The sequence below is a fragment of the Ambystoma mexicanum genome, chromosome 11, assembly GCF_040938575.1.
Source record: "Ambystoma mexicanum isolate Mex_15411 chromosome 11, UKY_AmexF1_1, whole genome shotgun sequence".
NCBI lineage: Eukaryota > Metazoa > Chordata > Amphibia > Caudata > Ambystomatidae > Ambystoma > Ambystoma mexicanum.
The window spans coordinates 1,259,048,056-1,259,075,671 of NC_090934.1; the positions used below are offsets into that span (position 1 = coordinate 1,259,048,056).

General features: G+C 49.7%; 1 protein-coding gene across 1 annotated transcript in view; it reads right to left on the minus strand.

Moving 5' to 3' along the window:
• LOC138504297 (uncharacterized) overlaps positions 1 to 27,616 on the minus strand; it is a 344,376-nt gene that overhangs the window by 191,181 nt on the left and 125,579 nt on the right. The window lies entirely within an intron of this gene.

Here is a 27,616-nt window from a genome sequence, read left to right on the forward strand (position 1 = left end):
GAACAAGGACAAGGACGTTGCTCTGACCTCATGAAAGGTGTCCAGCAAAGCGGGTTTGAATAAAGAACACACTAAAAAGCTAGTTTACTGAGCAGGACACTGTGCTCCTGAGGAAAGTACACTGACACTTCCTCCATGATAAGTGGGGCGCCTGGTGGCAGTTATCATGGTCTTTCTGAATGGAATGCTGCTAAATTAAATCCATATCAACGGGAACTGATACGGGCTCCTCTGGAACGCAATGGTGCTCTTCAATGGGATGCTCTTGAATATGGATGGTAAAGTACCCCCGGTCATAAGTTATAAGCATGGTTACTGCAAGACTTGCTCAGTGACCATATAATACCCGTTCATTTACATGGCCACAGAACCCCATGGTGACTTGCAATATCCTTTTTAGTTTTGGTTATTATGTGGCGCTTGCATTAGAGTGCAGCTACGTAGAAATGGCCGAAGGCATAACAGCTTCTAGGTTTTTTTTGGTTATTTACCCACCGGTTGACTGCTCAAAGCCATGCTTTTCACTATGGCCATTCCCACCCAGTTTCTGCCCCCTCCCAAAACACATCCTCCTGTAATCTCTTTAAACTGGCTTTATCAAGCATAATGCTCGAAGTGCCTAGCAATGTTTTTTTGAAAAACAGTCTTCTGAGCGTTGACTTAATTGGAGCTGTAAACCAGCTACTGGTGTAATACAAATCTAACCAGGTCTGCTTTCAGCCTCTGGATTTATAAGCACTTTGGAGCTCACGTTCCTGGGTGAGGGGGTCATAACTAAAAGGTGTAAACGCCTTCCATTCACGTTATGGCCCATTTTCCATCATTTGTATGATGGAGACGAGGTGCGGAATGCAACTTGCGTTTCCACCACCTCCTTCCTATTGTCATATAGATGCTCCAGAATTTCCGCCGCCAGAGATTTTCCTGCTGGCCCGAATGCTGGTGATCCCCATGGTGACTGTCTGTTTTATGCACTAGCATAAAGCATGCAGACGCCATGAGGATATATGGCATTTATGACGCCTTTACTCAAGTGTTTCTAGGTGCAAAAAGGAGGGGGAAACAGAGGGAGGACAAAACAACGATCTTACTAGTCCTTCTGTCATTCAGATTGCGCACGTGCAAGGACGTGAAAGGGGAAAAGTAGGGCGGGGAGAAGTGCAGGTAACTCAATAAGTGCAGCCAGCGAGTGGCTCATGAGTGCAGCGGGAAGGGACTCTAGGGAGCAGATTCAGACCATAAGTGCAGGGGGCACCCAGAGGCAGTGCAAGGGCAACTGGACATGCAGGAGCCTGGACCCCAAGTTCACAGGGTAGCCAGGTGACCAGTGTGTGGAGCAGCAGGGAAGAGTGAAAGCCAAAGCGAAAAGGCAGGTCTTGAGTTGCTTCCAGAACTGGAGGTGTTCTGCTCAAGTTTGCGAGAAGCAGGGAGGCTGTTCCAGAGGGAGGCCCCATCTGAAGAGATGGAGAGATCTGCCCCCAACTCACTGCTTGGAAAAGCATCTGACCCTCAGAGAGTTAGAAGTGGATGAGTGGAGAGCTCGAGAAGGGGGATGTTTAGGAAGAGAGAGTTGGAGGTAGTGCAGTTCCAGGCCCAAGAAAGCCCTGTGGACAATGCAAAGGGTCTTGAACTTGATCCTTGCTGCAACTGGGCACCAGTAAAGACATTTCAGAGCTGGAGACATACAATTCCAGGGCTCGAGACCAAGGACAAGTCTTACCGTCCTGTTCTGGATAAGTTGTAGAGGTCGGAGAGTAGAGGAAGGCAGGTTTAGAAAGAGGCTGTTGCAGTAGTCCAGCCTAGAGAGGGCGAGAGCTCTAGAGACAGTGAGCTTCTGGGGGAAAGTGAGGAAAGGAAGAATACCTCTGAGAAGGTGCAGCTGAGAGTTTGACTTCTTGGAGGCGTTAGAGGTGTGAGGAGAGAGGGTGGAGTCGAAGATGACACCAAGGTTCTTAGCCTCACAGGAGGGAGCAGGAAGAGGGCTCAGAGTGGGCGGCCAGAGAGAGGAAAGCAGAGTTGGTGTTCCGATGAGGAGGATCTCAGTCTTACTGGCATTAAAGGAGTAGTGCGCTCAAAAAATATTATTGTCCCAAAAGATGGGCAATAATCCAAAACATGCATTAAACATAATTTTGATGAAAGTTCCTATGTAAACTTTTGAGCAAACGAGGCTCAAAGCATTTACATGGGAGCATCCATTTTGCCATTTCAGGCAGCCTCCTCAGCTCATGTTAACCTCTGCCTTGGCGGCACTAAACAAGCGGCAAAAGCTGCCTTCAATTTCATTTTACGTTTTCGGTGCTCCCCAAGCCCAGAGAAGCACAGAAAATGTCAAATGAAAGGCAAAAAGCAAAGGCACAGCAATTATAAATACAACATTGTATTTCTGATTGCTGTGGTTGGAAAACCACGGCAATCACAAATACAACAACGTTGTACTTTTGACTGCGGTGGCTTTCGCTTTGAGTCTCGTGGGCTCCCCCAGGTCAGGGGAGTCCAGGATACTCAAAGCAAAAGCCGCCGCAGCCAGAAATACAATGTTGCTTTGATGGCACTACCTCTTTAAGGCAGAGATTATTAGCTGCACACCATTCCTGAACTGCGGCCAGTCAGTCTGGTATGAGAGAAGGGGAAGAGGCAGCTGAGGGGAGCCTGAAAGAGAGCTGGGTGTCATCCGTATACCTCTGAAAGTTGGAGTAGAAAGAAGCGATGCAGTGGGCAAGAGGTGCCAGGTAGTGGTTGAAAAGCCAGGGAGAAAGGTTAGAACCCCTGGGGAATACCACAAGTAGAGAGAGAGGTAGAAGAGAGGAAAGACCTCTAAAGTAGAGAGAGATAGAAGAGAGGAAAGACCACAGTTGGACCATAGAGGGTGGGAAAGGTCATCAGCCAGGCCAGGGCATGATCAATGATACCCAGGTTATCACTGAGGTAATTGAGCAGGGTGGCATGGTTGATTGTATCGAAATCAGAAGAAAGATCAAGGAGAATGAGGATAGAAGGAAGGTTAGAGTCAAGGTTAGAGAGCAGGTGTTCAGGAGAGCATTTTCCATGCTTCTGGCAGCTCTGAAGTCAGACTAGTGGTTGTGGAGACAACCAACAGATCTAGTGTGCATATTAAGCTGGGAGATATCCAGCTTTTCCAAGAGTTTGCCCAGAAAAGGAGTGATGGAGCGCATGTGATAATTAGCCAGAGAGGAAGGATCGGCAGAGGGCTTCTTAAGAAGGGGGAGCACAAAGGAGTGCTTAAGGGGGAGGGGAAGTCACAGACAAAGGAGTGATTGCAGAAATCGTCCAAGGGTGTCAATTTGGTCCTTGATGGTTCTGGATGAGCAGGGGAGAACCTGCTTTGGCGAGGCTTTCATAGATCATGCTTGTCTAGAAACAACTTCGGGGGTGAACAAGGGAAAGGAAGAGAAAGGAGGAGAGACAGGCACAGGTGGGCCAGGAGTGGAGGAGGAGGTAGAGGAGGAGAGGGTGGACAGGAAGTCCTGAGTTTTAGTGATGAAATGAGAAGCCAAGGCCGTGCAGAGGGACTGGGAAGGAACAGAAGAGGTAGAGACTGCAGCAGGATTGGCCAGCTCCTTGCAGATTTTGAAGAGTTCAGCTGAGTTGTTAGATGCCGCAGAGATGCAGGCTTGGATGTGGGCTCTCTTCTTAGGGAGGACCGAGTCTGTATTGTCTTTGGAGCAGACGGTAGGCCAGTTTGTCAGGGTGTACGCCAGATGCCCTCCACTTCCTCTCAGCCACCCTACACTTGAGTTTAAGGGTGACAATGTCAGAATCGTACCAAGAGTTGCACTTGGATTTGGGCTCCAAGTGGATCCTCATGACAGGGGCAAGGACATCAAGAGTGTTAGAGATAGAGAGATGAAGGTTAAATAGGGAGGGAGGTCTGCAGAGATCAGAATATCTGCCCTGCAGAGTGAGTCGGGCCTGGGGGAAGAGTAGAGGGAGAGTCGCAGAGATTGCCAAAGAGCCCCAAAGAAGGGCAGGTGGATGTTCAGGTCTCCGAGGAGCAGTTGAGAGGTAAAGGCGAGGAGAGGTCAGCCCACTCAGAGAGGAAGAGGGCACCCTGGCCAGGCAGCCTGTAGATAAGCACCACAGTGAGAGGCCAGGAGAGATAGAGAGCCTGCACGCCAGGCATTCAAAGGAGGAGTAGCTCTGCATAGGAATGATAGAAGTAGGGATCCACTCGGGGAAGATCAAGGCTTCACCCCCACCAGGAAACTTGGTTCTGGGTTCAGAGAGGATCTTGTAGCCATCAGGAAGGAGTGTGTTGAAGCTCGTGACAGAGCTGGCCGTGAACCACATCTCAGTGAGACCAAGTACATCCAAATCAAGTTCTTCCAGGAAATGGCAGATGTCAGAGGAACGCAACAGCTGAGCGAGAGTTGAGAGCAGCAATGTGGAGCAGGTTGCCCCCTTTGAAGAACCTCTGTGGAGGGGTACAGGTCAGACGTACACCCTGCGGAAGTGTTGCAGGTGCCCAAGGATGGGCGGAGGAGAGGGCAAGCTAGCCAGGGAGGAGGAAGTGGGTGCCAGAAGGGTGGCAGAGGAAGGAGGCAACAGGGTGGCCAGAGAAGCAGCAGAGTGCCATAGAGGTGGCAGAGGATGGAGGCGGCAGAGGAGCCAGATAGGGGAAAGAAGGGATAGCAGGAGAGGAAAGGAAGTTGATAAGGCGTGGGAAGCATCTATCAAAAAGGAAAAGGAGGCGGTTGGCCTGAGCGCCCTGGACCAAGATGGTGCCATTTAACTAGACATTAATGATGGTCTTGGAGGAGTGGAAAGGGCCCAGGAGGGCCTCCCACCAGGTGCAACCATTAATGGGAGAAGGGGAAAAAAGGAGAGCAAACACAGACCGTATGGTGGGGTCCATAGGCCTGGAGAGGGTACGAAAAAGAGGATCTTGTTAAGGAAGCACTGGTGTAGGTGTCAGTAATAGGGAGGCCTGGGTTGGAGACCAGGATGTCCCTTTTGAGCTTCCTCCTGCCAGACTTAGTGAGGGGGATAGGATAGTCCATAAAAAATCAGTTATAGAAGATAGGTGAGACAGAGCACCGTAGAGGGTGCAGACAGGGGGAGGATGAGATGGGGCGAGGGAGCCTTTTGGGGGGGGGGGGGGGGTTAGCACTGGGGAGCAAGCAGGCAGGGGACAAACGGAGGGGGCAAACAATGGACAAGCAGCGGACCAGAGAAATCAGATGCAATACATAGTCAACAGCAAAGTACATCGCACAATAGGGAACCTAGAGGAAAAAGGATGCAGATGCAAAGAATTAACAACAAGGCACAGAGCACAGCAGGGGACCTACAAGGGAAGAAAGAATAAGGACCAACAACAAAGCACAGAGTGCAGCAGGGGACCTAGAAGGGAAGGACAGAGCCAACAACAAAACACAGAGCACAGCAGGGGAAGTAGATTTGAAGAAGCAGGCAGTGCAGTGTAATGGCAAGAACAGTGGGGAACACACAATATCAGAGCAAAGAACGACATACAAGGTCAATTACAAAAGGAACCTAGAAGTAAAGAATGTACGCAATATGAATGCAGGCAATGACAATTTAAGCCAACAACCATGGAGCAACTAAAATGTCAAGAACAGCACACAATAGATCAAGGGAAGGAGGGAGCTAAGATGAGAGGTGAGGGAAGGGACCGCAGGGACCTAAGATGCAAGGGATCGCAGCGACTAAGAGAATGAGGGGGTGCACGCGACCAAGCAGAGAGAACGCATGCAGCCTTAGTTGCGAGGGAGTGCACGTGGACTGGGGTGCAGCCAAGTGCAAGTAAGCAGGTGGTCAGGGGGGTGTAGGGTCCGGTCACGGGGCAAACAACACATGTGCAAGAGTGAGACTGCGCACCAGGCAGGTCAGGGGGGGGGGTTGTGTGGAGTGTAGCAAGCAAACTCTCACCAGACCTTCTTACCATGTGGCCACAGACAGGAGGGTGAGGTCATCCGCACTCACGGTCTACGCCACTACCCCAATGGTAGTTTATGTATAAATTAAATAGAAACGGTGCTACTACAAACCTGGCATGAACCACAATAGGTTTTAATCCACCCAGTTCAATTACCACTCTGGTCTAGGTGTACCTTAACTTCTGTGTTTGAATGAAATGCGATTAACATACTAATAATACCGCTAGGGCAACCTAACTTGTGTAATTTTGCCCAGAGTATAGCCGTTTACACGATCAAAGGCCTGTGAAATATCTAAAACAAAAAAAGCACAGTAAAGCACTCTTTTGCCGTCTGGCTGGGTCTGCAAAAGGTGAATAATAAAGCAGTTATGGGCTGTACTCATCGCCGGTCTGAAGCCTCATTGAAATATATCTGTGCACCCTACAGCAGATGGCCATTGCTGCAGATTCCTTAAAATGAATGCCCCAAAATGTTTACTTGAGGCAATTCCAGAGAGAAAGGACTAACACCTTTGCTGCAGCGTGCCAAGGGAGCGAGCAGTCTCAGTTTACGTCTTGATAGAGTGTAATGCATTTTCAACCTTTTTTCCGAACTGGTCTATGATGTCAAAAAGACAGGTCGACCACTCTGGATTGCACATCGGGCTGAAAATCTGTGGCCTTGAGCCACCCTGGTCTGTGAAGGAACCCCCCAAGACCAAGCTGGCAAAATCCAGTGTTGGCAATATCCACCGATAATATGACGACATGCTCTGATGCCAAATTGGCCTTGTGGAAAATGTCCATGGCCGCCGGTTTCTTGTCATCAGGCAGAAGCTCTAGGATGGAACCCAGTTTATACCATAACTCGCGATCATATCTTGCAAGAATGGCCATTACGTTAGCAGCACCGATAGTCGTGGCTGCATTGGTTACGATTGTCTTGCAGAAGGCATCTATGCTTTTTCCCACCTTATCCTGAGGAACAGAGCAGGAAGACGGGTTGGCTGACCTATTCCTCGCAGCAGCAGAGGCAACCAAATCTGGTGTAGGCGGAGTATAAAGGCAGGCAGGGACGCTGCCTGGGGCCCTGTATTTTTTGTCAAAACAGTTCTTTTGCCAGAGCCGTTGCAGGATGTTCCAAGGTGACAAGGCCACCCTCCCAGATATCCTCCAAAAGCAGAACGGATATGACCGATTTCCTTCGCTGCTCCCTCCACTGGTATCAAACACTGTCCTTGTGCTGCTCCTCGAGGGTGATGTCGAACATCTTGGCTGCTCTCCACAGGATCACATCGAAAGCACCCACTTAATCCGGTGGAGTGTCACTAATTGGGACCTCATCAGGTTTCCCATCGGCCGGGACAAAAGCTTTGAACTCGTCAGTGTGAGACATGTGCGTTGATGCCACATCGTCCAGATGGTCTGGATCTGTTTCAGTCCCTGTCTGACAGTTGCTAGGGTCTTTCCTGGCATTCAACCCTTTTAGGAAGGGGGGGGGGGCACAAAACATCATCTTCCCGGGATGGCCCAGGGGCATCTGCGGGAGGCAGTTGTGGTGGAACAGGGGTTGATGCCAGAAGCCTTTGTTGCAATGTAGCCACCAGCGCAGTCCGGGTGGATAAAATCTCTAGTGACATATCCTTCGGTGGAGACGGCAGCAAAACTGGCTTCACCAGAGGCAATTTGTCCCCTGCAGGCATTGGATACAAGGGTGGCAATACTGGTAGCCCTAAGAGGCTTGCCTTGCCACATGGTGAACTAGACTGCTTCCTAGGAGCTGGTGTCCTGCATTGTGGGGAAGAAGGAGGTGATATGACTGGTTCCACATCCCGTTCTTCCAAATTTTCAGAGGAAGAGGCTTGGCTCTATTATGATGGTCCCCTTCGGGAGCACACCCACTCCGAGTTCTGAGTATGATGATCGAGAGAGCGCAGCTAGCGTGGACACCATTGTTGGTGGGGGAAATGGTCATCACAGTCAATGGTGCGGGGGTCATGACCATTCAAGAAGATCATTTTTGCAGTCAACGTGCCGTCGACGTGGGCACCACAGTCAGCAGTGTAATAGTCATTGAGGTCTTTTCAGTGGGGTAGCCTGCTTGCTCGACGTCTGGGTATTCGTGGAAAGTGGAGATGGCTTTGGCATGGACGATCTGGAGGAAGACTTGGGCGTCGATGAGGACTTACTCGGCACAGACTGTGATGACGTTGAGAGGGTTGATTTGACGGTCAACAACAAAGAGTGGCCACCAAACTTTGAAGTGGATTTGCTTGACAGGGTTGCCCCCGTCAGGCAGGGGAAAAGGCCTTGGCTGCGCTTTTCCTTAGAAGCCCCCTGTGCAATGACCTTAGGTGATGACCGTACCTTGTGCGACGGTCTTGGTTCATCTTCAGAAGTTTCCACGTGTCTCTTCCTGCTGCTGACATGGACTTCATGCAACCTAGACCTCTTACGGGAGGTGGTTCATCCTGCCCTGCTGTAGAGAGGCATGGCTCCATACGGAAGTGTAGTCAGAGGCCCTGCCGGCATCCTCGAGACACGCGATAAGACGCAAGTGACTTTCATGCATAACATGATGCAGGTAGGGACAGTCATGGTCTTCGATGTAGACATTCTTCAGCCCCACAGCAGCACAAGCCTCACCCATAAGGTAGTCCCAAACGGCGCAGACAAAAGTTGAAGTTTACTGGTAGCAGGAATGGTCTATGGACTCTGCAGCTTCACAGTCTGTGCCATTTGTCGACGAGTCATCAGAAAAAGTGATTTTTTCATCTAAATTATAATTAAAGTCTATTTTTGAAGATTATCTGTAGAGAGAAAAACTGAGTATTCCCAACACATATGTGTGGTAAAAGAAATCTCACCTTCGGTTTTTACTTTTATTGCTGAATGCTTATTTTTGCACATTGAACATACTAGACTCCATTTTAGTCCCAGTGGTTTTACCTTCAAGTAACCTGAAGCCTTAACAAAAATAAATTAACTGAATTGTTCTGGCTACGCTGTCTTTTTTTTTAATGTTACATGTATTAATGTTTAAAACGCCAAGTTCCACCTTGATGATGTTGTATCCTTCAGTGTCATTGGCCAGCTGGATGAGTTCCCATCTGGTAATCTGATCTGCAGCCATTTTGCTTTCGCTCTTGCCTGGATGCTGGGAATGAGAGACATGAAGAATGTCTCGACTGAGCTGAACAACTGGAATCGATCAGGGATCTGTGCCAGGAGTTCTGTTGATTTGGCAGAGATATAGTTCGATAATCTTCTCCTTCTCCGCGTTGTGCTCTGTAAGTCTTCTTCAGCTATGGCATACACGGGAACTTCGTCAGGCTGTGTTGGGGACAGTTCGTTTGGTGCCGCCACTTGTGTCTTTTCACCTTGGATATGGCTTTCTGTGATCACCATTAATGCAGAATGCAGCCGCAGACCCAGTATATATCCATCATTGCAGCTGTTCCTTTCTTCATGTCAGGTATTATGAGAGTTTTGCTGCAGTTTTAGTTTTCTCCCATGTTCTTTTTAACTTCCCCACGAAAGCAGTTTCTAAGGAATGTCTTTTTGCAGTGTGAAGGGTTTTTCAATGGCAGTCACCCAAGTGAGTTTTGTTATATGTTCAGCCATAGGGGAGCACACGTTCTTTGTACCCATGAAAGTTTTTCTTCAGCCAGCCCTCGCAGTGCCGCTGCTTTGCATAATATTTCTTCATTCTGCCATTTATTGTCTGAGTGTAGTGTTCCTTTAATCAACAAAAACGGCTCCTTTACACAAACTACTCCTTGCGGCCGGTAGTAGCATGTCTGCTCGTTCTGCAATAGTTCGAATGCGACTGTATGTGCTTGAAAAGTATTTTTCATTCTACACAGTGCGAGATATAGGAGACACTGTGCCTCTGCAAATGGAATTTCTTGTGGCAGCAATACTTTAGGGGTTCCTGAGGCATGGGGTATAAGTGAGAAAACGTAACAACTTTCATTTGTTGTTTGTTTTGCTGTATTGCTCATGTCAGCATACCATTTGTTTGTTTGGTGCGGGTGCTGAGGGTCATCAACTGTATCTAGGCCGAATTTGGAACAAGTTACTTACCTGTAACTGTTGTTCTCCAGCATGGGTCTGGCATGGATTCACATGCTCATGAATATTCCCCGTCAGGCTGGGAATCCTCGGTAAAGAAAAAAATCAGTATCAGTTTCGTTTCTGATCTGTCTTTCGTAGTAGTAACCAATCACTGATCTCTGCGTCATACTTACCACAGCCAATGACTGCCCTCTACCTAAGCCCCGCCTCTGGCAGCCATCTTCAGATTTGGTAGCACGTGAAGTGGCAGTATGACCAAGTGAAGAGCCGCAGAGAGGTAGGCGGGAGGGTTCGCATGTGAATCCATGCCAGACCCATGCTGGAGAACAACAGTTACAGGTAAGTAACTTGTTCCTTCTCCAGCATGGGGTCTGGCATGGATTCACATACTCATGAATAAAGAATACATAGCAGTACACACATGCACAACCACGGGAGGTGGCAAAGGCTCAACATTAAGCATTACATCAAACTCAACATTAAGCAATTCTTACCTCCTCACCAGGCTCACCTTAGGCGAACAGGTTGCGCAGCACTGCTTGGCCGACCCTGGACTCCTCCCTGGAATCCCGATCGACGCAGTAGAATTTCGTGAAGGTGTGCGTCGACCTCCACGTAGCAGCCCTGCAGATGTCCAGCAAGGGCACACCAGATAGGAACGCCGTGGTAGCTGCGATCGCTCTGGTGGAATGGGCTCTCGGACGGCCAGGCAGCGGTCGGTTTGCCAACCGATGACAGTACATGATACATCCGGAGAGCCATCTGGAAATGGAAGCCTTCGAGAGAGCCTTCCCCTGATTGACAGGTCCAAAGTTCACAAAGAGTTGTGACGTCTTCCGAAAACACTTTGTGCGGTCCACGTAGAACTTCAGCGCTCTAGCCACATCCAGCAAGTGCAAAGTCCTTTCAGCCGGCGACGAAGGCGACGGGAAGAAAACAGGCAACACCAAGGGTTCGTTGAGGTGGAAGTCCGACGGCACCTTGGGCATGAAGGAGGGGTGCGTCCTGAGCACTACCCTCGTGTCGTGAAAAGTCAAGTACGGGGCTTTGCAGGAAAGGGCCTGGATCTCTCCCACCCGTCGTGCAGAGGTGATGGCCACAAGAAACGCTGTTTTCCACGACAAGAACTTCAACGGAGCTGAGTGCAGAGGCTCGAACGGAGGTCCCATGAGCTTGGTCAGCACCACGTTGAGCTCTCACGCCGGAGCCTTCACCGGCGGGAACGATCTGAACAGTCCCTTCATGAACTCTTTCACCAGGCGATGAGACCACAAAGACGTCCGCCCCGTGGTTCTGGTGTATCGGGAGATCGCAGCAAGATGAATCTTGATGGACGCGTGTGCCAGTCCAGCTTTGGCCAGCGTCAGTAGGTACGGCAGTACTTGGGGAGCCGTAATCCGTAGAGGGTTAATCTTCTGTGCGTGGCACCAGACAGAGAACCTCTTCCATTTGTGTCCGTAGCATTCAAGATTTGAGGACGCCCTGGCCTTTGCAAGAACCTCTCTGCAGTCGGCCGGTATGTCGTATCCTCCAAACTCTAACGCTGCAGGAGCCAGGCCTGCAAGCTCAGCGACTTCGGGTCGTGATGGAGGATGGCGCCTCCTTCCCTGGAGAGAAGATCCGTGTCCACTGGCAGCTTGATTGACGGGGACGCTGACAAGTCCAGAAGGTCCGGGAACCATATCTGCCTCGGCCACGCAGGTGCGACGAGGATCATCCTGCACCGTGACCTCTTGAGCTGGTTGACGAGCCGGATTAGCAGTGGCAATGGAGGGAACGCGTATAGAAACAGGCCCTCCCAGGGGAACGAGAAAGCATCGCCCATGCTCCTCGGCTGGGGAAACCTGCTGGCGAACCTCCGGCACTTGGAGTTCGTCGCCGTCGCGAACAGATCGATCTGGGTTGTGCCCCACCGTCGGAAGAGGCGGTCCACTAGATCCTGTCGTAGTTCCCACTCGTGGCACGAGCGCAGCACCCTGCTGAGTGAGTAGGCAATGGTGTTTTTTATCCCTGCCAGATGAAACGGCACCAGAAACATCCCTTGGGCGACGGCCCAATGCCACAGATCCTGCGCCTCCATTGACAGGGCTGGAGACCTGGTTCCGCCCTGTTTCCTGATGTAGAACATGGTGGTGGTGTTGTCGGTGAAGATCCTCACCACCTTGCCCTTGAGGGACGGAAGAAAGGACCTGAGGGCCCAAAACACTGCACGGAGCTCCAGGACGTTGATATGGAGGGACTTCTCCGTCGGGAGCCAAAGGCCTCTCGTGTGCAGATTTTCGGTGTGCGCTCCCCACCCTTCCAGGGAGGCATCCGTGGTCACCGTCTCCTGGTGGCCGGGGGTCTGGAAGTCCATGCCCGCCGTCAGATGCGCGCGGGTGCCCCACCACAGGATCGCTCGTCGGAAACTCTCGTCGAGTGTGATCCTCTCCTCGAAGCTGCCCGTCGTCTCGATCCAGCGCGCGTCCAGGAACTCCTGCAAAGGGCACATCCGGAGCCTGCACAGGCGGATGAGGTAAATGCAAGAAGACATCATTCCGAGGAGGGACTTGATGGACCTCACTCTGGCCGCGTCCGCAACCAGCATCCGCTGCACCTTGCCCAAGATGGCCCTCGTCCTTTCCTCCGACGGAGAGGCCAGAAGCGACACTGTGTCGAGCTTCGCTCCCAGAAACAGTGCGTCTTGCGCGGGCACCAGGTGGGACTTGGCGTAGTTTATGGAGAATCCCAGGTCCGTGAGAAGTTGGACGGTCCTTGCCGTGTGCTCCACAGCGAGCTCCTTCATCTTCGCTCGGATGAGCCAGTCATCCAGGTAGGGGTAGACGTGGATCCCCTCTCGGCGCAGCTGCGCCGCCACCGGTGCGAGGCACTTGGTGAAAACCCTGGGTGCCGACCTCAGTCCGAAGGGAAGGGCTCTGAACAGGTAGTGACGCCCTTGGACCACGAACCTGAGAAACTTTCGGTGTCCCTTTAGGATGGGAATATGGAAGTAGGCATCCTCCAAATCCAACGACGACAGGAAATCGCCCTCCTCCAGCTGACCCAGGACGTGTTGGAGAGTGACCATCCGGAACTTCTGTGCCTTGATGAATTTGTTCAGTCGTCGTAGGTCCAGGATGGGACGCCATCCTCCCGTCTTCTTCTTCACGAGAAAGTATCTTGAGTAAACTCCGGAGCCCAGAAGCCTTTTTGGGACGAGCTCGATGGCGCCCTTCTTGAGCATCGCCTTTACCTCCAAGAGAAGTTGAGTGACGTGATGTTCTTTCCTGGCCACAGGGGGGACGCGCGGGCACCTCTTTAGAAACTCGAGCGCGTGACCCTGAGCTAGGGCATCCAGCACCCAACAGTCGGTGGAGATGGACTCTCACATGCTGACGAAGCTCGCCAGCCGGCCTCCCACCGGGGTGCTTCGGTGGGGGCCCGACCCCACGGCCGGTTCAGTCCTGCTTCGACGAGGCTTTGCCGCCTTGTCCTCCTTGGCGACGACGGCGGAGTCTGCCTGACTTGCCTCGTCCCCTGTAAGCTTCCTGCGACGACGAACGGGCCGCTTGACGGTAGGTGGAAAATCCGCCGCCGGAACCTTTGGAGGCACCCTGTTTGCCTCCGCTGCTCCGAACGTGCGGCCGCCGTTGCTGGAGAACCCCAAGAGCCCGGGCCGTCTCCGTGTCTGCCTTGAAGGGAATCGTCCACTGTTTTCCCAAACAGGTTGTTTCCGTCGAACGGCATGTCCAAGACTCTGGTCTGCACGTCCTGACGGAAGTCAGTAGCCTTGAGCCATCCACGCCGCCTAAGGCACACGCCGTTGCCCAACTGGCGAAATCCAGTGTCAGCGATGTCCGTCGCAATCGTAATGGCGTGGTCCGACGCCACCTCTCCTTCCTGCAAGATCTCTAGGGCTTCCGCCCTCTTGTCGTCCGGTAGGAAGTCCAGCAGGGGGGCCAGTTTGTACCACAACTCCCTGTCGTAGCGGGCTACGATAGCCAAGGCGTTGGCCGCCTTAATCGTCGTCGCTGCAGACGAGATGACTCTGCGTCCCATCGTATCTAATTTCTTTCCCTCGCCGTCCAGCGGGGAGGTCGACGTAGAGGCCGCGCCCCCCCTGCTTTCTTCCTGGCCGCCGCGGAGACGACCGAGTCCGGCGTCGGCTGTGCCCGAAGGCACAAGGGGGCCGCGTCCGGGACCCGGTACTTCTTCTCGTACCGATCCCTTCTAGCCGGCGTCGTGGATGGGTTCTTGAGGAGGGCGAGGCCCTCATCCCAAATATCATCCAGTAGAGGTACAGAGAGGACCGTCTTCCTCTTGGCCTCGCGCCGTTGATAAAGGAAACCTTCCTTCTCTTCTCTTCCGGGCAGAGCTGGAAAAGCTTGGATGCCCTGGCGATCATGGAGTAAAACGATCCAATCTCGTCGGGCGGGGAAGCCCGGGTGGGAGGTGACGACGGCAGATCCTCGTCGTCCGTACCCGTCGCGGCCGTGTCAGTCCCCGTATCATCCCCACGAGTCGTGGACGGGAGGAGGGCTGAACAGGGCGCGATGGCTGAAAAGGAGGTGGAGGATGAATCCTTCTCTTAGGGGGAGGGCTCCCAGAAGGGCCTGGCTCCGGGTCCCCCGTCGGGAGCGGTTCCTCCGCTGGTGGTAACGGCCGCTCGTCCTTATCTCCGAGCATAAGGACTGTATAGCCAACAAAATGGCCGCCGAGTTGTCTTGCGGCACTGGTTGAGGGGAGTCCGACGGGCGGTCAGGGGCCCCGTCGGCACCCTCGACGTTATCGTCGTCTCCCACGTCGGGGTCCCTCCCGACGGGCTGGTCTTCTTCCACGCTAACGCCGTGGCTTAAGACTTCGATCAGCTCTTCCTCAGAGGTTGAGGCCGAATCCACGACGACCTCCTGTCCCCCCTTTTTCTTCTCCATCGGAGGTTTCACGGGGGTCCTGTCGATGGGCATAAAAGAGGACTCCCTCCGCGGTGGCAGGGAGACTCTGAGTCCCAAGGTCGCCACCACTGGTGTAGCCTCCACAGGCTGAGCCAGGGCCGCCGCGACTGTCTCGATAGAGGCCTTGGCCGGATGGATTAAGGCTTTCCCCACCTTAGGTGCGCTCACCGCCTTCTCCTTGGGGGGAGGGTCACTGCCTCGCTCCCCCTCCGATGGGGCCTTTGAGCTCGACCGGGGTCTCTCCAGGAGCTTCGCCGGGTGCTCGGCCTTCCTCTTACCCGAGCCAGAGCGTTGGCTCGTGGTTGATGGTGCCGGGGAGGATGCGCCCTGCCTGGCGCCCGTAGAGCCCGACCGTTCAGCGCTCCCGGTGCCAGCTGACTCGCGGTGCTTGGCCTTGTGTTGGACCCCCGTCGCCGGGGCGTCCTCAAAGGTCTTAGAAGACCGCTCGTACTTCTTCTTCTTCTTCTTCTCGCCTGACGGGCTCTTCCCTTCCAGCCAGTTGGCAAGACGTTGATGGCGGTCCTTCATGGTCTGCTCCGACATATTGTCGCAAAACGCACAGTCCTTCTCCACGTGCGTCTTGTCCTCATGTAGGCAGTAAAGACAAAGGGAGTGTTCGTCCTCCTTAAAGACATTCTGAAGCTGGCATCCAGGGCAGACCCTGAACTGCTTTCCGGGCGTCGAGCTTCCCTTCTCCTGGGCCATGTCCGAGATGGGCCTGAGAAACTTCTGGAGTCCTCCAAAAGCGTGGCTCGACAAAATCTTCACCCTTGAGGGGCGTAGACGAATCCGACACAGGTCCCCGTTGATCGGATGAAGAAACGGTGGAGCTTGAGGCTCTGTTGACCGAAAAATAGAAGTTTTTTGAGAAAAAACGTGAAAAAAATAGCACTAACGCTCGAGAGCAATAGCACGAGGATCCCAACACTTGAACGTGCGGTAAAAATCTGAAGATGGCTGCCAGAGGCGGGGCTTAGGTAGAGGGCAGTCATTGGCTGTGGTCAGTATGACGCAGAGATCAGTGATTGGTTACTACTACGAAAGACAGATCAGAAACGAAACTGATACTGATTTTTTCTTTACTGAGGATTCCCAGCCTGACGACGGGGAATATTCATGAGCATGTGAATCCATGCCAGACCCCATGCTGGAGAAGTAATGCTCTTCCCATGTTTCCTGACGCGTTCCCCTCTTTTTCCTCCTGTGTCCACCCCCCCTTATTTCCCTGGGGTGCCTTGTCATTCCCTTTTTCTCTCCCACTCTGTGTATAGGTTGGAATAGCTGGTGGCTATGTCTTTGTTATCGCTGTTCTCTTCTATGGTGATTAGGCTACCTGATGATGTGATTTCTGTAACCGGCATTGTGGTTGGGTATGGGTGATTTTGTACCCACATGAGTTCTGAAGGTGTTCTGTCATTCATTGTATAAACACTAAAATCCGTGCCATTAAAATAATGGTGCTTTTGTGTTGTCCGTACACTGGATCATTGGCATTTTTATCAGTGGATTCGTTCCTTTGATCCCCATGGGCCCATATTAACTTAACACCATCCCAAATTAAATGGGTTCCCTGTTTGATTGATTTTATTCCCTCACCCCCCTGGCTCATATCAATTGAAATAAAAGCTATTGCCCAATACAGTACCAGGCCAAATAACATTGAAAAGAATATCACTGTGCACACAAACAGCACACACTCATATGAATAGCAAGGATAAACCTTCTTCTAGTCCTATCTACACTATTGTTTGTTGTCATTGGGGCCTCTTCCATGCCCATTGTAGGCTCCTAATAAATGAGATGTAAGCATTTGTTAAGCATACATGTTGAGTTTTCGAAATGTACACCTTTTAATCGTATAACACTTCAGTTTTTCAAGGTTTTCTGTGCTTAATTTTGTTTCTTAATACATGTAATCATATTGCATCCCTCCTTTCTCCCTCCACATACTTTGAGTTTGGGGAGGAGGAACAGGGGGAGACCATTTTCTTGCAATTTGAAGCCAACCGTGAAGAGAAGTAGAACATAAGAGAGAGAGTATGGAGGACCTTCATCATCATCTTTGTACAAATATTTACATTTTAGCAGAGTTTTTTCATTTTGCATATCACACTTAATATCTTTACTCACTGAGGTACTGCAGCTTTTTCAACACTGTCTTTTACCATTTGCTTACCCCTGTTCTATGCTTGCAATCTATTTTTGCCTTTTCACTTACTACGTTTGTGCACTCTGCTCATTTCCGCCATCTTCATAGTCTGTGCAGTCCGTGCTCCCATGAGCCCTGCGGACATCTGTCAAGTGAACCCAATACCTTAAACCCTGCACCTTGACTGCCGTAGGTGTGCAGTATATTAACTTATAGGGGCCACAGAACCTAGGTCAGTTCCACCTACACACAAAACATCTCACGTATACCATGTCACCTGTCATCAACTGGCAGTCTGGGCTATCTGTGGCTGGAGTGGTTGTGTCTGTGGCAGTTTCCTGGGTAAATGGGGGTACTATTTGTTTTATGGCACATGCTGCTCTTGTGAGATTTCTGAGATACTCATGGAACTCTTCTCCTAGTACTGTGGCACTCTGATGTGCATCTGACTGTCTGTGCAGGGGTGAGTGGGCTGTGTGCATCCACCTACCTGTCACAATCTCATGGGGTGACAAGTGAGGGCTAAGGGTAAACAATATACCCAGTTATTTTTGAGTGTATGGCACAGTTTTAACAATCTGCTCTTGAGCAATCCGTTCATTTTTTTAACACCTCTGTTCAATTGCGGTTGATAAATCATACAGAGCTTGTGAGTTATACCTAGCATTGCAGTTATATGCTTGGACATGTAATTTACAAAATGCATCCCATTGTCAGAAAGTATGACATCACAAATGCCCCCAACAAATATCCAGCGGGGGAATACTTCCCTGACCAAGACTTTGGCGGCACACTGTGCGTCTGGATGAGCGCAGGGGCCCGCTTCCACCCACCGGGAAACGGGACAAAGTACAATCAAATATCGAGACCCATTACACCGCTCTCCCATGTCTGCATAGTCTATATGCAGCTCTCTGAATGGCCCTTCAGGTTTTGGCAATGTCCCTCTAAGTGTCTGTAACGTCATGCAGGAGCTGTATGTTTGGCATGTAATACATACTATTATCAGCTTTGTGATTTGTTCCTGTAGTCCCGGGGCGAACCAATCTACCTGTATGTCTGCGATAATGTATTGCTTTGCATTATGGGCGAGGAAGTACAGTTGCTGGAATGCTATCTCCAATAATTTTGGAGGCAATTCTACCTTACCTGTGTTATTCTGTCTCCATAAAAGGTCAGTGGATGACTGGCTACACCCTCTCTTTATCCACATCTCCTTTTCCTCACTTGGTGCATCTTGTTGAAGCTCAATAATTTGAGAGATTGGCTAAGAGTTGAAACCTTCTGGGCGCTCTTCCTCTACTACCTTTTGTAGAATGTACTCACCTGTTGAGCACTTTGGTAAATAGGATGCTTCCTTGACGGCAGCGTCCGCTGCAACGTTCCCCAATGAGATGACATCATCCCTTTGTGTGTGGGCCTGACATTTCACGACTGCTACAAGTGTAGGCTCTTTCAACGCATCACTCAATTCTCCTAATAGTGTTGCGTGCTGGACTGGGGACCAATCTGTCCTTCGAAATCCCCTCCTACACCATCTTGCCAACCCTCCATGCACTGTCGTTGCTATGTAGGCAGAGTCTGTGTAGAGACTGCACACCCTTTTGCTGTATGCAATGCTTCTATGAGAGTCACTACTTCTGCGACTTTGGGCTGAGAAGTGTGGTGGTAATCTTTTTGTGCAATCACTTCAAATTCCCCATCCTCCACCCAAACTACTGCTGCTCCTACGTTTTTCTCCTGTTTCACAATCTATGGAGGCAGACCCATCAGCGAAATACATTTCTCCTTCTGCTAGTGCATTTTCGTGTGCCATAGGTACATTACCATCATCACCTCTGTAGGTAGCAGTCATGCTGCTGCATGTCTTATTCTGTACATGCTTCTGTGAGGAATGTGGCAGGGTTTACACTTTTTCACCGCACGATATGTATGTTTGCGCTGGATATGATTAACCCGTACACCGTTGCCCTTTGAGTAGTTAGTGTGCTTTTTGATCTTTCCAGGATGGCAAAAAGAGTGTTCTACATATAACGTGACAGAGCATCCCATTACGATTGTAGAGCTTTTTTCGATTGTGAATGCGGCAGCTGCAAGAGCCGGTTCGCAAGCAAAATGTCCTTGCATTACTGCATCCAGTGTTCCACTGTAGAATACCAGGGGATTATGGCCTAAAGATGTTTTCTGTGTTAATACAGCTGTCATGAGTGTGCCATTGCAGTGTGAGAACAGATAAAATTTGTGATCGTAGGTGAGGGTTGCTAGAACTGGAGCAGTGGATATCAGTTCTTGAGTGTGTCAAAAGCTGTGTGCATTTCTGGTGTCCACTGTAATTGAGTGTTTTCTCGTCGTGCTTCCTTGAGTGCCTGTAATAGGGGTTTTGTGTATGCTGCGTAATCTAACATCCATGCTCGGCAGTAATTACACATGCCAAGGAACTTCTGCATCTCTTTTACTGTATTAGGCTCTTTTACTGCTTTTATTGCTGCTGCTCTGTCAGGTATATTCTCTTGACATCTTTGGATATCAGCTGACCTAAGTATAACACTTCTGTCAAGCACTAAGTAGAACACTTCTGTCAAGCAATATTGCAGTTTGTCTGTCCACTTTGTACCCTTTCTGTGCTAAGTGTGTTAAAAGAGTGATGGAATCTTCTCTGCATTCCTTTTCATCTTTACCGCAGACCAACAAATCGTTTACATACTGAATTATTGGACTTGTGTGTATGTTTCCAAGATCCTTGTGCAATATTCTGTTAAAGATACTGAGTCTTTCGCAATACCCTTGAGGCAATCTGCAGTGTTCATCCACCCCGCCCTAGCGTGAATGCTGTTAGGTACCAAGACCCTGGGTGAGCGGGATTAAAAATAATGCATTTTTCAGATCCACTACTGTGAAATAGGTGGCTTGTGTTGGGATGCTGCATAATATTGAAGCAAGATTTGGAACGAGAGGGAACTCTTTCTGTACTATGTCACTGAGGGGGCGTAGGTCCTGGATCATCCTCCACGCCCCTCCCTTCACTTTCTTGATCGGGTAGATGCAAGTGTTGCAGGGTGAGTTGGATGGCACCATTATTCCCTGTATCATCAATGCACATATTGTGTCTTTTATTCCCTCTTCTGCTTCCCTCGAGAGGAGGTATTGTTTTACCCGGTGTAAAATGGCTCCAGGTTTGATCTTTATCTTTACAGGCGTTACTTCATGTAGTAGTCCTACATCGTGTGGGCCTGTGGTCCACAACTGCTGTGGTACTTGGGACATGTCTTCCTCAAAGTATGCTGGTGGTGCTTTAACGACCACTACGAGGGGTAGTGGCACTTCTCTTTTGAATCATCACATCACAGGGGATTGCAATCTCCATCACTATTTCCCCATCGTTTTCCGTGTCACTAAAAAGTTCCTTCTCTGTTAAATCCTGCAGGGCCGTATTGGCGTTGATGCACAGCACTGTTCTCCACTGGCATCCCTGCATGTCCATTGCAATTACTGCTATTCTTTGCGATGACACCTGTACTGCATATATATCTAAGGACACTATTGAACCTGGCACTATCTCTGGGTCTGTGATGGGCGGAAAATGAACTGAGGGCACTCTCCATTTCTCATTTTTCAATTCTGGCACCATTCTCGCCAGTATCCTTAACCCTTGTATGAACATATCTGGATCTACAGGTATGCCACTTGTTTGCAGGAGGTTTGCTTGAGTGTGTATTGCTAGCATGGCACGGATCGCATATATTCCTAGTGTAGAGCACGCTATTCCTCTTTCAGTAAACGATATGGTCATGTTAAGCTTGCTGAGAAGATCCCTTCTCAGCAAATTAATGGGCGACTCTTCGTAGTACAGCAGGGTTGCCTGTACAGTTTCTCCCCCCCCACTGTTATGTCTAGCTCTTCAGTATATGGAGCCTCGACCACCGCCCCAGAGAATCCTTGCGTTTCAAAAGTCTGATTAGAAAGCAGGAACAGGCCCTCTTTGAGGCATGATTTTTCCGCTCCCGAATCCACCATGAAAATGAACTGTTTGTTTCCTATCGCCGCCCCTACCAGTGGTTCCTCTGCTGCGTTAAGGGTCGTCGATAGTACTGGACACGCAAGTGTTCTCTTTGGGCTGTCCTATGCTGAATGCCATGGGAGTTCATCAGTATCAAAAACATTTCCCGTTACCATCGCCGTCCCTCTACATGGTATAGGTGCTCCATTTGCAGTGGTAGTGTGAGGCCCTGCACGGGTGGGGGCGGTACGTTTGTGGCACTGGGGGTGTTGAGGTGTGTTTTGTGGGGGCATCTGGCGCTCATTCATGTATCTAGGGTCGGGCTGACTCTCCCTTCTGTTTCCACCCATTGGTAATCCATACCGGCGCCCTGCAACGCTCACCTGGTATCCACGGGGATGTCACTCAGCCTGTTCTGACCTCTTACAACCTCAAACCCTTCCCTGGAGGCTGGGCCTGAAACACAGGATTGGTAGAGTTTAACTCCCTATTGTCTCTGTGTGTTTGAACCCCTTCTTCCCCAGGGTCCAACCCTTCCCTTTGATCCACAGCTCACTTTGTTTTCTTGGATAGTGTGCTCTCCGGCCTGCCTTCAGCGCAGGGGCGCGTTGATTGATGCAGGCTTGTTGCTGCCTAGTTACTTCACTGGCAAGAGTCCAACAGGTAAGTATGATGAGTCTTTTGAACAGTTCTCCAACTTCGTTCCGTTCCTTCCTTAGATGATGGCCGGCATCCAGGGATGGCGGCGTGCTGCTGGGATGAGTAGCGCTGAAGGTGAGTTTGAGCGCGATGCATCCCTTTCGTATTTGCATTGAACAGAGTTCTTTTTCTGTGTCTTTTAGGTGCTGCAAGGTTTTCAACGTGGATGCCGGTTATGAAGAAGAAATGCGGTGGGTAAGCGTGGTATGCGGCGCCTCTAGATGTTTCCACGCTAACCTGGAGTGTCTTTTCCCACTTGCAGATGGATGAGAAGTTCCGGAGACAGAGTTCCCCCAGAGTGGCTGGGATTCAGGTAAGCGTTTGAAGCTCATAGAGTATTTAAAAATAAGCGAAGATTTGCAGAATGCTTACTAATGCCTTTTTTCTGTTCTTTTCCCTTTTCCTTAGGAAGCGGCATGCCGGGATGGGAATGACACCGCCGAAGATGCCCACAGAACAGAAGGAGCGATGACTGATGGGCAGAAGCGCCGCAAGGTAAGGCTGTAACAGTGTTCTTGTAGGAGCTGAGCGCAGAAGAAAGATGCAGGCCTACTGGAGACCGATTTGAACACAGTGAGTGTCACGCTGTAAGTGCAGAAAACACAAAGCATGTTTCTCAGCCTGGGCGTGGCTTAAATAGTCTCTGGGTATCCCAGGTGCCTCTGGGCTGAACCGCACCCAAAAGACTAGACCACACATGCAGTTCTGGGAACCAAAATATGTGGGGGCATCCATCTTGTCCCCATCAATGCACTACAAGTCCAATCCCCAATGTTATCCTATGGGAGTGAGTGAGTCTGGTGCCACAAGCGCCAAGTCTGACTCCAAGTGGGTCTTTGGAGGGATGGAGAGGCCCTTGAGGGCCATGTAGGTGATCATGGCCTGGCTCCAGCCTGACATCTTGGAGGGCTGGGGGCAGGAATCATGACACTCCCTGGGTGGGGGTGTCCATACTGTTTGTTTGGGTATGAATTAGTGGGCCTGCTCCGACACTTTCATGAAATTCCCCCACCACCCACAATTCCAACACTGTCCTTGCCCTCCTCCTCAGGGTCCTCCGTACCCGGCACCCCCTCTCCTTGGCCCCATGAATCCTCCTTTATTGCCCCAGCCGCCTCTCAACGGCCACTGTGGTCCCTCATACTGATTTTCCCCTGACCAGGAGTCCTGGATATTACCTGTCCAGTTTGCCGCCATTTGCAATGGTATTCCAATGTCCTTCGTCCTCCTCCCGCTCCCTTCCTGCCGTACTGGTTGCTGCTACTGCACGGACCTTCAATAATTTGCTTTGTACTAATTTAACCTCGTCTGCCAACCGCCGCTGAGCCATCTCCTTCTCCTTTTCTTTGATCCTTTTACAGTGGTGCACTATTATGCTTTGAATTTCTGGCCATCCCTTGACTTCTATCCCAGCTATTTTATCAAGGGCCTTCTGTACTTCCTTTGGGAGCCCCCTTTTTATAATGAAATAAAATAGGGAAGTTGATTGGTCCCAGGGCGTGCCCGTTTCCGCTTTCCACATGTCCTGCACCCGGAGAATGAAGGACATAACATCTTCCTCATCTCCCATTGTACACTGCATTACTGACTAAATCTGGCGTGTCTGGAAATGTTTCCCGCAAGGCATCCCACACTCTCTCCTTTCTACCTGACTGAGTATTCTCATTGTTACATAATTCATGATAATTTGCGTGTATTCATGTTATTGTCCATACTAAGTTGAACTGTTCATTACCAGATTCTGCACATGCAGGCACCAACACATTGTCATGATAAGATCATACTGATTATGGCAACTGGCTGCTATAACATTTTTATACAATATCATGCATATAATTACACTGAGCTTAAAAACAAGGTAGCTTTGTGCTAGCATATACAGTGTTATGTTCTGTTGTGCATTTTATTACTGCTATCTATTTTTATTAAACTACATTCTACACGTTAATACACGCCACACTTATATAACTGGAATCGAACGTTAGTGATTCTCATTACACATATGTGATACAATCATGTGTTTATTATTCTAATGTAGTTCTTTCATTATTCTGCATGCAATGAAAACAGTTCATAAGCAACGTACTGCGATTGCATAAAGAAAGACACTGATTTTAAGGCGCGAACAAACAGGACATACTTATGGATCATTCTTAATTATTTGACCATGTTAAAGGATCTGGGGCTGGTATTCTTTATGGCCAGAGTCTGTTAGGTGGGAGCAGGTTTATGGAGATGAACGACTTCTGTAGTCGGTCCCTGAGCTGGGCCATGACAGGGTTACGACAGAAGATATAGTGTAAAGTTTGTTGCACTGGCGCGGCCAGTCTCCCATGAGAACCGGATGGCTGCAAAGATGACAGGGGAGGAGGGGGGTGGGGGAGGGGAGTAGCTTGCAAACTGTGCGCGTCTTGCAGGGAGAGCTGCAGGCCGGCGTTCTACCTTCATGGCTGACCTCCCATTATGAGAAAGCAAAATGTAGTCGGTGGTACTCAAAATGGATTCTGGTTCAACACTGGTTATCGGGGGGGGGGGGTGTTCACAGTTCCTTAGGGTATTACCGTGCGGGTGCTCCGGGGCCCTGAACCCAAAGCAGCCGCATTAGGGCCTATCCAGGAAGTGTGCTCTCTTCGAATGGAGGGGGGGGAGGTTCCGAGACCCCCTCCTCCCACACAGCATCAAGTATCATCTTCAGCTTCTGAACGATTTCCATCAATGAGAGGCCCCCAGATATACAGTTGATCTCCCATTCACTCTGCTGGGTCACACTCAGGCAACCCATCATTCAGAAGGGAATTCAGGCAGTCAGCCAGCCAGCCAATCAGGCTCACAGTGAATTCAGGCCATTCTTCTCCATCCAGACACCTACAACACGGAATGCGGATTCGGACAAGCACTCTGCCATTCAGCATTCCACACTGCATTCATACCAGTTTCAGGCAGGGCTGTCTCATTCATTGTGTCAAATACCAGATACTGGACACCCATAAAATGAAATGCGTATTCATCACACACTCCATTCACCCAGGTCCCACTCCACAGTCATACCCACAACATACAGTCATTATGGAGAAGGCTCCAGCCAGTCTTGTCTGTGCTTCCCCACACCACTATATATGGAACTTCCACCAAACAGCCAGTCAGGGGGAAGGGACAGAGTCAGGGCTTCTCAGGACTTTGGGAATACAAGGTAACAGGCAATAGAAAGCAAGAGGCCACAGGAGCCATCTTGTTTCCTATTAGGAATCAACTGATTCCAATGGCAAAGCCTGGGTATCCCAAAATGGATGATACTCAGAGCACCTTTCAAATTCAGCATGGAGCTGCCACCAGCCCATACCCTGGTCTGTGGGCCACACACCGGTGCCCAAAAACATACACTAGGGGTACAGGGTTGTACCCCCACCCATGGATGCCATAAGGGTATCCCAAGGGTCTGTACACTCCTGGGCAGAAAACAATACAGAACACACATGAAAAAAGACTACAGAACAAGGACAGGGAGGCTCTGTCCCTCCAATACATTTCCAGAATATCTTGTTTCTTGTAAACTCCGCAACTTTCAGCGTATTCAACTAAAACTCAATATAGAGTGCTTGTGCATAGGTTGGGTATACAATAATACTCTTCGAACCCTGGCTCCTGCTTACAGAACAAGGACAGGTCCCTCCAATGCATTTCTAGCATCACACTAATGCACCAAGATTAACAGCTGGGCAGTTTGAAGATCAATAAAGCTTGAAAAATAAATGTTGCCATTGGATTAGACATGTTAAGGGGTGCGTCTTGGTTGTGTATGATGATATTCAGTCCCGTCAGAGGAGTAATACACTAAACTCACAATGGGATCACATTAGAATCCAACTGCGGTCCTGGGATATGGTTGAGGGGTTATTTAGTAGTGACCATAGATTTCACTCCTCCAATGACGAGAATTGTACTGCAATCGCCAGAATTCCTATGTTTGAGAGGCCCAATTACAACTATAAATCAAGGGGCGCCGAATTATCATGTGCAAGCACTAAAATCTGTAGCAATATCTGAGAGTAACATTCATACTCCCGAGATTTGCAAACTTGAAGATGTTGAGTGACTTGGTGTAGAAAGGTACTGCCGCAAAGCGGTTAGTGGGACTATTAAGCTCTTGCCTTGGAATATAGCGGGATTAAATAGCGTTGACAGATTCGATATGGGACTCATTTATAAAAGGTTTTAATGTTATAGTATTCCAGGAGACCTGGGCAATGGCTCCTGTTTCGCTGTTTATAAAAAAAAAAACCTGAAGGGCAGACCCAGTGGAGGTTTGATAGTTTGGGTGGATGCTCTCCTGGGATGGAAGGTAGTGCAAACTGATATGGGCACTCAAGACCTCCAATCTTTATATATTACCACTGGAGAGGGAGAAGAAATTCTCCTTCTGAATATTTATAATAGGCCTTCTAACTTCCAAGGAATGAAGACCCTGACCCTTCAAGAACTTTTTAGATCAAGATGACGAGCCTGGGCGTTCAGACAAACTGATTTTGGTGACAGGGGATCTGAATCTCCAAATATAACCCATGGGCGTCCTAGCGGGACTGTGGGAGGATCAGGACTTGGCCTGGGATATCCCAGAAGCAAACATAGTAGCCCCAGTGCGTACGCACCAGCTACAGTTGAATCTGCCTGCCTCGTATCTAACCTCAATTTAAGGGCATGCAATGGGAGAACCTGAGAGGACCAAAGAAAAAACATTTGAAGGGGACAATGGGTCCTCTTTAATAGATTATATAATGATCTCAGCAACTGACTCGGCAAGGGTAATTTATTTTGAGGCATTAAACAGAACAGAAAGTGATCATTATCCAACGGCATTTCATTTTAGGGGAATGTCTCCTGCTTTGGGAGATCTGGGTGATCATGGGACTCGCCTAAACCAACCCCTGGAAATAGTTGGTCATGCTTGCAAATCCTTAAAATTGGCAAAAGTCCTAGAAAAAGAGCTTAAACCTTCACTTTACGCTGCAATAGTAGGTAATATTGTTGACATCTGTGGTAGTGAGGCTCACAACAAATTCTAGAATCCTACGAGAACCTAAACAAGAAAATACTTACCTTTATTTCTATCAGTGCAGGCAAAATAAGTGCTAAAACAATCTACAAAGAGGGATGGTTTGACGAGGACTGTCGTAAGGCCAAAAGAAAGATTTATTGTGCTGCAATAAAGGAGGGTGTGGGGGGGGAAATAAAGTGGCTTTGTAGCAAACACGGCTAGAGTACAAAAAACTAACACAAATGAAGAAAAAGGAACATGTGTCAGATATATGGAGTGCCTTGTACGATACTCCAATTTCCAAAATAGTATGTTATTTTTAGACTTTAGTTACGGACAAAGGATTACAGGGCGATCCAACATTTAATTGCTGTATTACAGCAGAGGACTGGTGGCAGCATTTTTCAACCCTTTATGGCCACTCGATCTGGGCAGTCCCACAGCCTTTGCCCTGTGCACTAGTGTCTGCTCGTTTGTCTGTCCGTTTGAGTATTACATGGGGGGGTGCGGGGGGAGTAGAATATGCTCTTTCTGCCAGAAACGCGGCCACCAGGAATGAGGTCTGGGCCTGCAGCTTGATCTTTTTAGTGACAAAGTTTACATATGGATGTCTATCCTCTGTAGAGATGTTAATTCTATCGTTAGGAAGGGACAGATAGCAGAGCCCTAGAGTAAGGCCAAAATAATCTCACTGTATAAGACGTGAGGGCGGGATTCACCAGTAAACTACCGTCCAAGTTCCCTCTTGGACCGTACGAGCAAATTATTCTGCAAGGTTTGATTGTCTAGTCTCCAGGACTGGGCAGATAACAAGGTTATCGCATACCTT